Genomic DNA, 7,761 nt, shown 5'->3' with positions numbered 1-7,761 from the left:
CATGTAAGTTTACATTTTTGGAGAAAAAAAACATTTGAATTTTATTTTTTGAATGGAGAAAATTTCTCTATTTTTGTCTTATTCTTGAAAAAATAGAACCGGCAGATCCGTAAAATTAGTCTAGCCTAATGATAATCCTGTTAGTCACTACATCTCGTGATAAACCAGTGGCTTGTACCACATGGGCTCCACTTTGTAATCTTTAAGCTCAAACCTCCTTACACTATAGCTCTTGTAAGTTCTACAAAATAAGGAATGTCTTCTTGGATTTTTCACAAAAATAACTGGCTATAAATTTTAACTCAGTAAATATGTTCCCCAAATTACCCACAATGCCATCTCAACGCCTTGTGGACTATCAGTCACGGTTGAAGAAAAACGACCTGAGGTCTGCAACCAACTGACAACTCTTGAAACTGTTTTATATATGATTCTGAGAGTTATGATTCGAATCACATCAATCACTAACAAAATAAACAATATAATATTGGACTAAGAACACGTCAATAGGGAATGCTATCGATATAGATTGACGATCTTTAACTGAATATTGATGGATTATCGAGGAATATCAGAGATGTAACATGGGTCAAAAATGTCTGAAAGAAACAAAATGTATTTCACAACACAGATGAAATGTTTTTGCTTTGATCATTAAGTAAATGGTGTCATGAGCATAATTTGGAAGCAGACCACAAATAAAGTCTTAACTGTTCATTGTATGAGAAAAATATATAAATTCTATCGCTAAAGTTATCGTACGATATTATCAATAACACAATTTTCATAGTGATAATCATCAGTATTTCAACCTCTTGATGACATTTCTGATTATCAATAATTAAAGGCAGTCCTTCTCACCAACCATATAAACAAAATGTTTTGATAATGACCTCATTATTAATGGCAGGTTATTAGGAAAATATGACAATACAATATTATTGTACATGGATACAAGCAAATTTAAAAACTTTGAAAATAAAGCACTGATGAGACAGTTTGCTGAGTTTAAGAACATGACGTGTTGTTAGACATCTAAACAGGCCAACACAGTTCACACACATTGTTGCTGCTCTGACAGTATTCAAGCATGGGCTAAGTTTCCACCATCTGTCAGGGGAGATAACTCACATTTTCAATTTGCTGAAGCATGCTACAGACATGGAAGGCAAACGGGACAGCATCTGGATGTATTTTGATGGACACGATGTTGAGAAAAACAAACACATCAAATCGTGAAGCACAATACATGCTCTACTGAATCAGATTTTGAAATATGGATACTCGCGTCCAGGTCAGGTATTGAGACTAAGGTATTCAAGTCATGGTCAAATTTAGAGGCACAGGTACTCTAGTCAAGGTCAAATTTCGAGAGACAGGTACTGAAGTCCTGGTCAAATTTCAAGACACTGGTACTCAAGTCAAGGTCAGATTTTGAGACACTGGTACCCATGGCCAACAAAGGTTAGGAGACATCAGTACTCAAGAGCAGTACTGGTTTTGAGAAACAGGTACTCAAATAAAAGTCACATGTTGAGACACAAAAATTGAGACACAGATAGACAAGTCTCCGGGGCAGATTCCACATATGGTCATTCGAGTCTAGGGCACCATATTAAGACATTAAAGTTTGTTCCCACCAAGTGAGGATGTTTTTGCACTGCTATTTGCAATATCCCAGCAATTTCACTGAGCAGTCCACTTGAAATGAGCTTCAAACAATCTTTTCAAAATGGGGTGGTGGGGTAGCCAAGTAATTAAAGCGTTGGCTTGTTGCACCGAAGACCCGAGTTTGATTCCCACATTGGTACATTGTCTGAAGCCTATTTCTTGTGTCCCCCACCGTGATATTGCATGAATATCACTAACCTGAAATCAATATAAAACCATACTCACTTACTCTTTTCACAATCCTAAAACTGCCTCTTATTCTGATATTTTTAATCAAACTTTAGTTGACAATACTCTTATAAATAAAACCAAAACATCTGATTCTGTTGTAAAAAACACTGAAGAAATACGGGATAAATGCTGCATAAACACTGGACATGTGGCAAGAACATTTACAAACACAACTGAATATGACTGATCCATAAACAAGATCTCAGGCAAATTATCAGCTACTGCCAAACACAAATATATCTAATGGATGTAATTACATAAAACATCTATGAAATTATAGGAATATAATTGTATAAATAAAACATAAAATGCCCGCCTACAAATGTTATTCCTAAATTCTGACTTGTTAGAATCAACTACCTTGAATACATTATGTCTTTGAATCAACTCCATCAAAGATTTTACATTTATTGTATACACACATGGGTAAATAAGAAAGGTAAAAACAAAATAGGTTTCTTCAAATATCCAAACCATGGCATCATTACAGTATGGCACTACAATTACCATAAAGAGAGCTGTATGTCCCCAGTTCAGCACTTCCAGGGACCCATTTCATGGGTAATCAACAGTGAGAAACAACAGTGGTAGTGTCTTCCAATACTTCCAGGTACCCATGTTGTGGATGTAAAACATACAAAAGATATGTGAAGACAACAGGGGTGGTGTGTTCTAGTACTTCCAGGTACCCATGTTGTGGATGTAAAACATACAGAGGTATCTGAAGACAACAGTGGTAGTGAGTTCCAATACTACTTGGTACCCATGTAGTAGATATAAACCATACAAGAGCTATCTGAAGACAACAGTATAAGTGTGTTCCAGTACTTCCAGGTACCCATGTTATGGATGTAAAACATACAGGAGGTATGTGAAGACAACAGTATAAGTGTGTTCCAGTACTTCCAGGTACCCATGTTATGGCTGTAGTGAGTGAGTGAGTGAGTTTAGTTTTACGCCACACTCAGCAATATTACAGCTATATGGCGGCGGTCTGTAAATAATCGAGTCTGGACCAGACAATCCAGTGATCAACAACATGAGCATCGATCTGCGCAATTGGGAACCGATGACATGTGTCAACCAAGTCAGCGAGTCTGACCACCCGATCCCGTTAGTCGCCTCTTACGACAAGCTGAGTCGCCTTTTATGGCATGTTATGGCTGTAAAACCTACAGGAGGTATGTGAAGATATTTCCAGGTACCCATGCCACAGAGGTACAACATACAGGACATATGTAAAAGATACACCCAGTCCCTTAATTACAGCACTCTGTTAAAACACTTGCAGTGTGATCACAATGGAACACAATTCAAAACAGTTCGGAACTGTTAAAGAATTTGATATTATAACAAACTGATTCTTCTTTCTTATCAGAAAAATTGATTTTTCTTAAATATATCAAACTCATGCAACTATTTTTTTAAAAACGTATCCTGATATGCATTTCAAACTGATTGTCCCCAATGATGTCAAACACCACAATGCCAGAGAACACGTTAGACAGAGGATGTCGTCAAATTCTTCAGCTAACTATGGCAATACAGAAATATTCACACAGGTAGGGCTGGCTATCTATATATATCATGGAGGTCAATAATAGTTAACTGAATATCTATTGATTTTGGATAAACATTGGAGAAGTAAAAGGAGCACATAAAGTGCCAAAAAATCTCTAAGGAATCAACATATTTCACAGTGTTGGTGAAAGGTGACATATTTAGGCTTGGATTACAGACAAAACACCATCCTGAACTAAATGCAAAAGCACTCTGTGAATAAAGATCTAACTTTATGTTTTAGCTGAACAAATATAAACGGTATTTCCTCATATGTATGATGTTATTGATGACAGAATTATCATAATATAGATAATCATTAAGAATTCATCCCATCATCGATATTTCTGTTTATGGAGCTTTTAGTCAACCCTACAGACATTTCAATGTAACAAGTTAATGATTTGGTATCCAATGAGTAAAAGTGAGTTTGACATGAAACCTTTTATGAGTTTAATAAAAATGGTATTTCACAGAAGCGAGTTAAATATTCTGTTTATTACTCTACAACATAAATTGATAGAAACTGCGGTGACTTTGTCTACAGTGTGATGACTTTCCGTGAGTCAAGAAAGGTCTAGTACCATTGCAACAAAGGTATTAGCATCGTGACATCATAACTGTAAATCTGTATGACATCATATATTTAGAAGTATTATACTAGTGTGATACTGATGAAAAAATATTACACTACAGAATTTTTCACAAGTGAGTTAAAAAGGTAGGTCTTTCACAAGATAAGTACTCTCTGATTATTGTATACACAACCCCTTACATCCCCTATACTCCCATATCTATCACAAAAATGCTAAAACATCTAAATGTACAAAAACCAACACATAAAAAAAACATTGAATACTTCATGCGTGATACAGTTGGCAAACTAAAAGTAGAAACATTAAAGAAATACAAGAAGTAGTAAAGAAACTAAAACTGTGTAAAAAGATGGGAAAATACTGACTGTGCTGAAACAGATTGGCCTACAGAAGCACCACAGGACAAGGTATATACAACATAGAAGGGTCAAAGTGTGGACAAAGTATAGACAAAACCAACATTAATTCATCCCTCCAACCCCACCTTACCAAACCATCCCAGCCATTATCCCTCACTCATCATCGTTAACATAAAAAAGGACAAAATCCCCCCTCTTCATCTTTACCTTTAGATTAAAGGTTCTGCTATCTTTGCTCAACGCTTAATCCCATCTGATGTTTCATAGCAATTGCAGGAGAGTGTGAGAAGATTGTTTCACTATCTCCAGTATCCTACTCCACCACCCCATATAGTCACAAGAAAAAGGAAGACTCCATGATGTGAAATGGATGCTGTCAGTTCATCTTCACATGATCAACATGTATAAGTTACAGTCAATTTGTGGAATCAGTCATTTTGTGAAATGACTAACAAGGTCAGCCATTTTGTGTCATTTTGTGTAACAACTATCAATATACTTCTGTCATTTTATGGAATTTCACTGAATATCTTAACCTACAAAAGTGGATCACAATTTCAGAATCGGTTTTGTCACAAATTACTGTTGCAGTGACTGTTGCACTTCAGCTTGGCTGTGAAGCCATTACTTGTGTTTGACACTTGCTGTGTCGAGAGAAGCTATACTTCACACACGCCTGTCCACCACATATAGATGAAGTGAAATTTCATGAAATGACTGAAGCATATTGATTGTTGTTTCACAAATGACATGAAATGGCTGACCCTCCTATTCTTACTGAAATGACTGACTTCACCATCTGAGTGTAACATGTATACTGGCAGTAATGTATACTACTGTGACCTCCCAATGAGAAGACATCAACATTACTGGATAAGAGTCTGCTTACACACAACTGGGACTCCAGCGGTATTCTTCTCGGACATGTGAAAACAACAGACTGAATTGTCGGGATCTCGCAAGCTGGAACAAGATGAGTGAGTGACTTCAGTTTTACACCGCTTTCAGGAATTTTTCAGCAATATCGTTTGGGGGTCACACCTGAAAAGGGTTTCACACATTGTAACCATGTGGGGAAATGAACTCAGGTCTTCAAACTTGGATCGAACGCTTTAACCACTACACTACCCCACTGGAATATGGACAATTATTAGCCCCTCAGAGTCAGCATTAACATGTCTACACTGAGATAATTACATGAAAGAAAAGTATCTAAAAAAACAAACAAAACAAAAATAACTATAAAGCTAAGCCATAAAACATCACCACATCTATAGCCAGTGACAACTGCCATCCAAGTCATCCATGTTGTGATCAGTATGTGCTGAATGACTGGAAGCTGAGGGATAGGATTTGCAACACAGCAGTTATTCCCCTTTGATGATATGCACAAAAGCACTAAAACAAATCTTTAGCAACATTAAATCTGTTAAAATAACAACAAAATTACAACATTAAAGCAATTCACCAATATAAGGATTTCACAACTTTTTTTTGAGCAATCAGTCACTTCCAGTGTCACAAATTTGATCATTTGATCAGAACTACATATGTACATAATATCACTGTGAAGCAACAAGCACTGGTAACTAACACCCAATGACTACATGTACATTGTATGAGCAACGGAAATACACAGCCATGTATATTGCTGAAGACTGCATAATAATTAGTTATATAGTGAGGTGATGAGTAGACATGAGAGAAATGTACAAGGTAATCACAGTCAGTATGAAGAAATAGACCACACATAGGTGGTCTAAGCTTGAAATGTACCAGTTACACTAAAATCAGATCCTTAACCCTGATGTGTCTCTTTGTGTGAAGATCTGTCAACACAGGGTCAGGGTCAGGGTCAGGGTCAGGGTCAGGGCAGGGCAGGGCAGGGCAGGGCAGGGCAGGGCAGGGCAGGGCAGGGCAGGGCAGGGCAGGGCAGGTTAAATCACATTCTCTGAGTCAATGAAATAACAGTTTGACTTCATTTTATTCCCACCTGATTCAGAAATTTAAATCTCAGCCATAAGAAAACCCATACAGAAAACAAATATATCACAATAACTTATTCATTTGTGTTTCTATGCAATGGCACACAAATTATTGGTTTCTTTGAACTCCCTAACTGTATTTGATTCAGAAATGCAAAAACAGGACATGCAAATCTGACAACTTCCTATCTTTGCACAGAGCTTTAAGACACATTGGCTGATCATAATTCTGCTCCTAATCATGATTCTGATCCTGCATCATTTATTATGGAGGTGATTTCAGACAGATCTTCACCACAGACAAACAATATCATAGAAAAATATCTGATTTTAACGGGCTGGACATCTACAATACTATCTACAAGTGAGTATTTCATTAAGTCTTATAACAAACTGAGTAGTTACCTTTTATTGTACACAAAACCAGTGACCCATCCTGGATTGTCCAGTGTGCAGCAACTCGATTTGTAAATACCATCAATCTTTCCACACAAATTCCCGTTCTTTGAGAATGATTTAAACAGGGTTCGTACAGAATTTCAAAATTTAAGGCTTTTTCAGACTTTCCTGGGTAAAATTAAGGCCAACGAGACAAAGTAAACCTAGTAATAAAAATAACAAAAAAAAACATCACTTCTGAGCACTGTCAGGTTATCGGTGAAATTCAAAACAGCATAATGCAAAACTTTACTTGGACAAACATCAAGATATCACTAAATCGGTAGCCATCCTAACACCATTAACACCAATGAAAGAATATATTTGGAAAGTATCTTCATACTTTTAAAACAAACTTGTAAACAGATGCAAGCAATCTCTATTACTAACACCCTCATTCACACCTACACTTTACATGCAACTTAACAGACACAATCTTCACTTCATCAAGCTTCAACTTGAAAATCAAGGCCTAAGTCTTTTTCCAGGCTTTTCAAGGCAAAAATAGAATTTCCAGGCGTTTTAAGGCTAAATGCCCAGATTCCAGGCTTTTTCATGATTGTACGAACCCTGTAAAACAATAGTCAAGAAGCCATCCTGTCAAATATTCGAAACATCTGTGAAAAGCTATAGATAAAAGATGAGGATGGCGTAACTTCAAAACAAAGTTGGTCCAAAATATTTTTCAATATGTTTGACACGTTACCGTACCCCCATTGCGTAGAACAATGCTCATGTTGTTGATCATTGGTTTGGCTGATCTAGGCTCCATTATCTACAGACTGCTGCCATATTGCTAGCAGATTATTGAGTGTGTCATCAAAGAACAACCAATCCAATCCATTCAACTCAGAGGGACTATCTATTGTGGCCCCAGTCAAGTATAAGCCCTAAGTCCTAGTGCCACCTATATTTTGGGCC

The sequence above is a fragment of the Haliotis asinina genome, chromosome 1, assembly GCF_037392515.1.
Source record: "Haliotis asinina isolate JCU_RB_2024 chromosome 1, JCU_Hal_asi_v2, whole genome shotgun sequence".
Classification (NCBI taxonomy): Eukaryota; Metazoa; Mollusca; class Gastropoda; order Lepetellida; family Haliotidae; genus Haliotis; species Haliotis asinina.
This window is presented reverse-complemented; position numbering follows the sequence as displayed.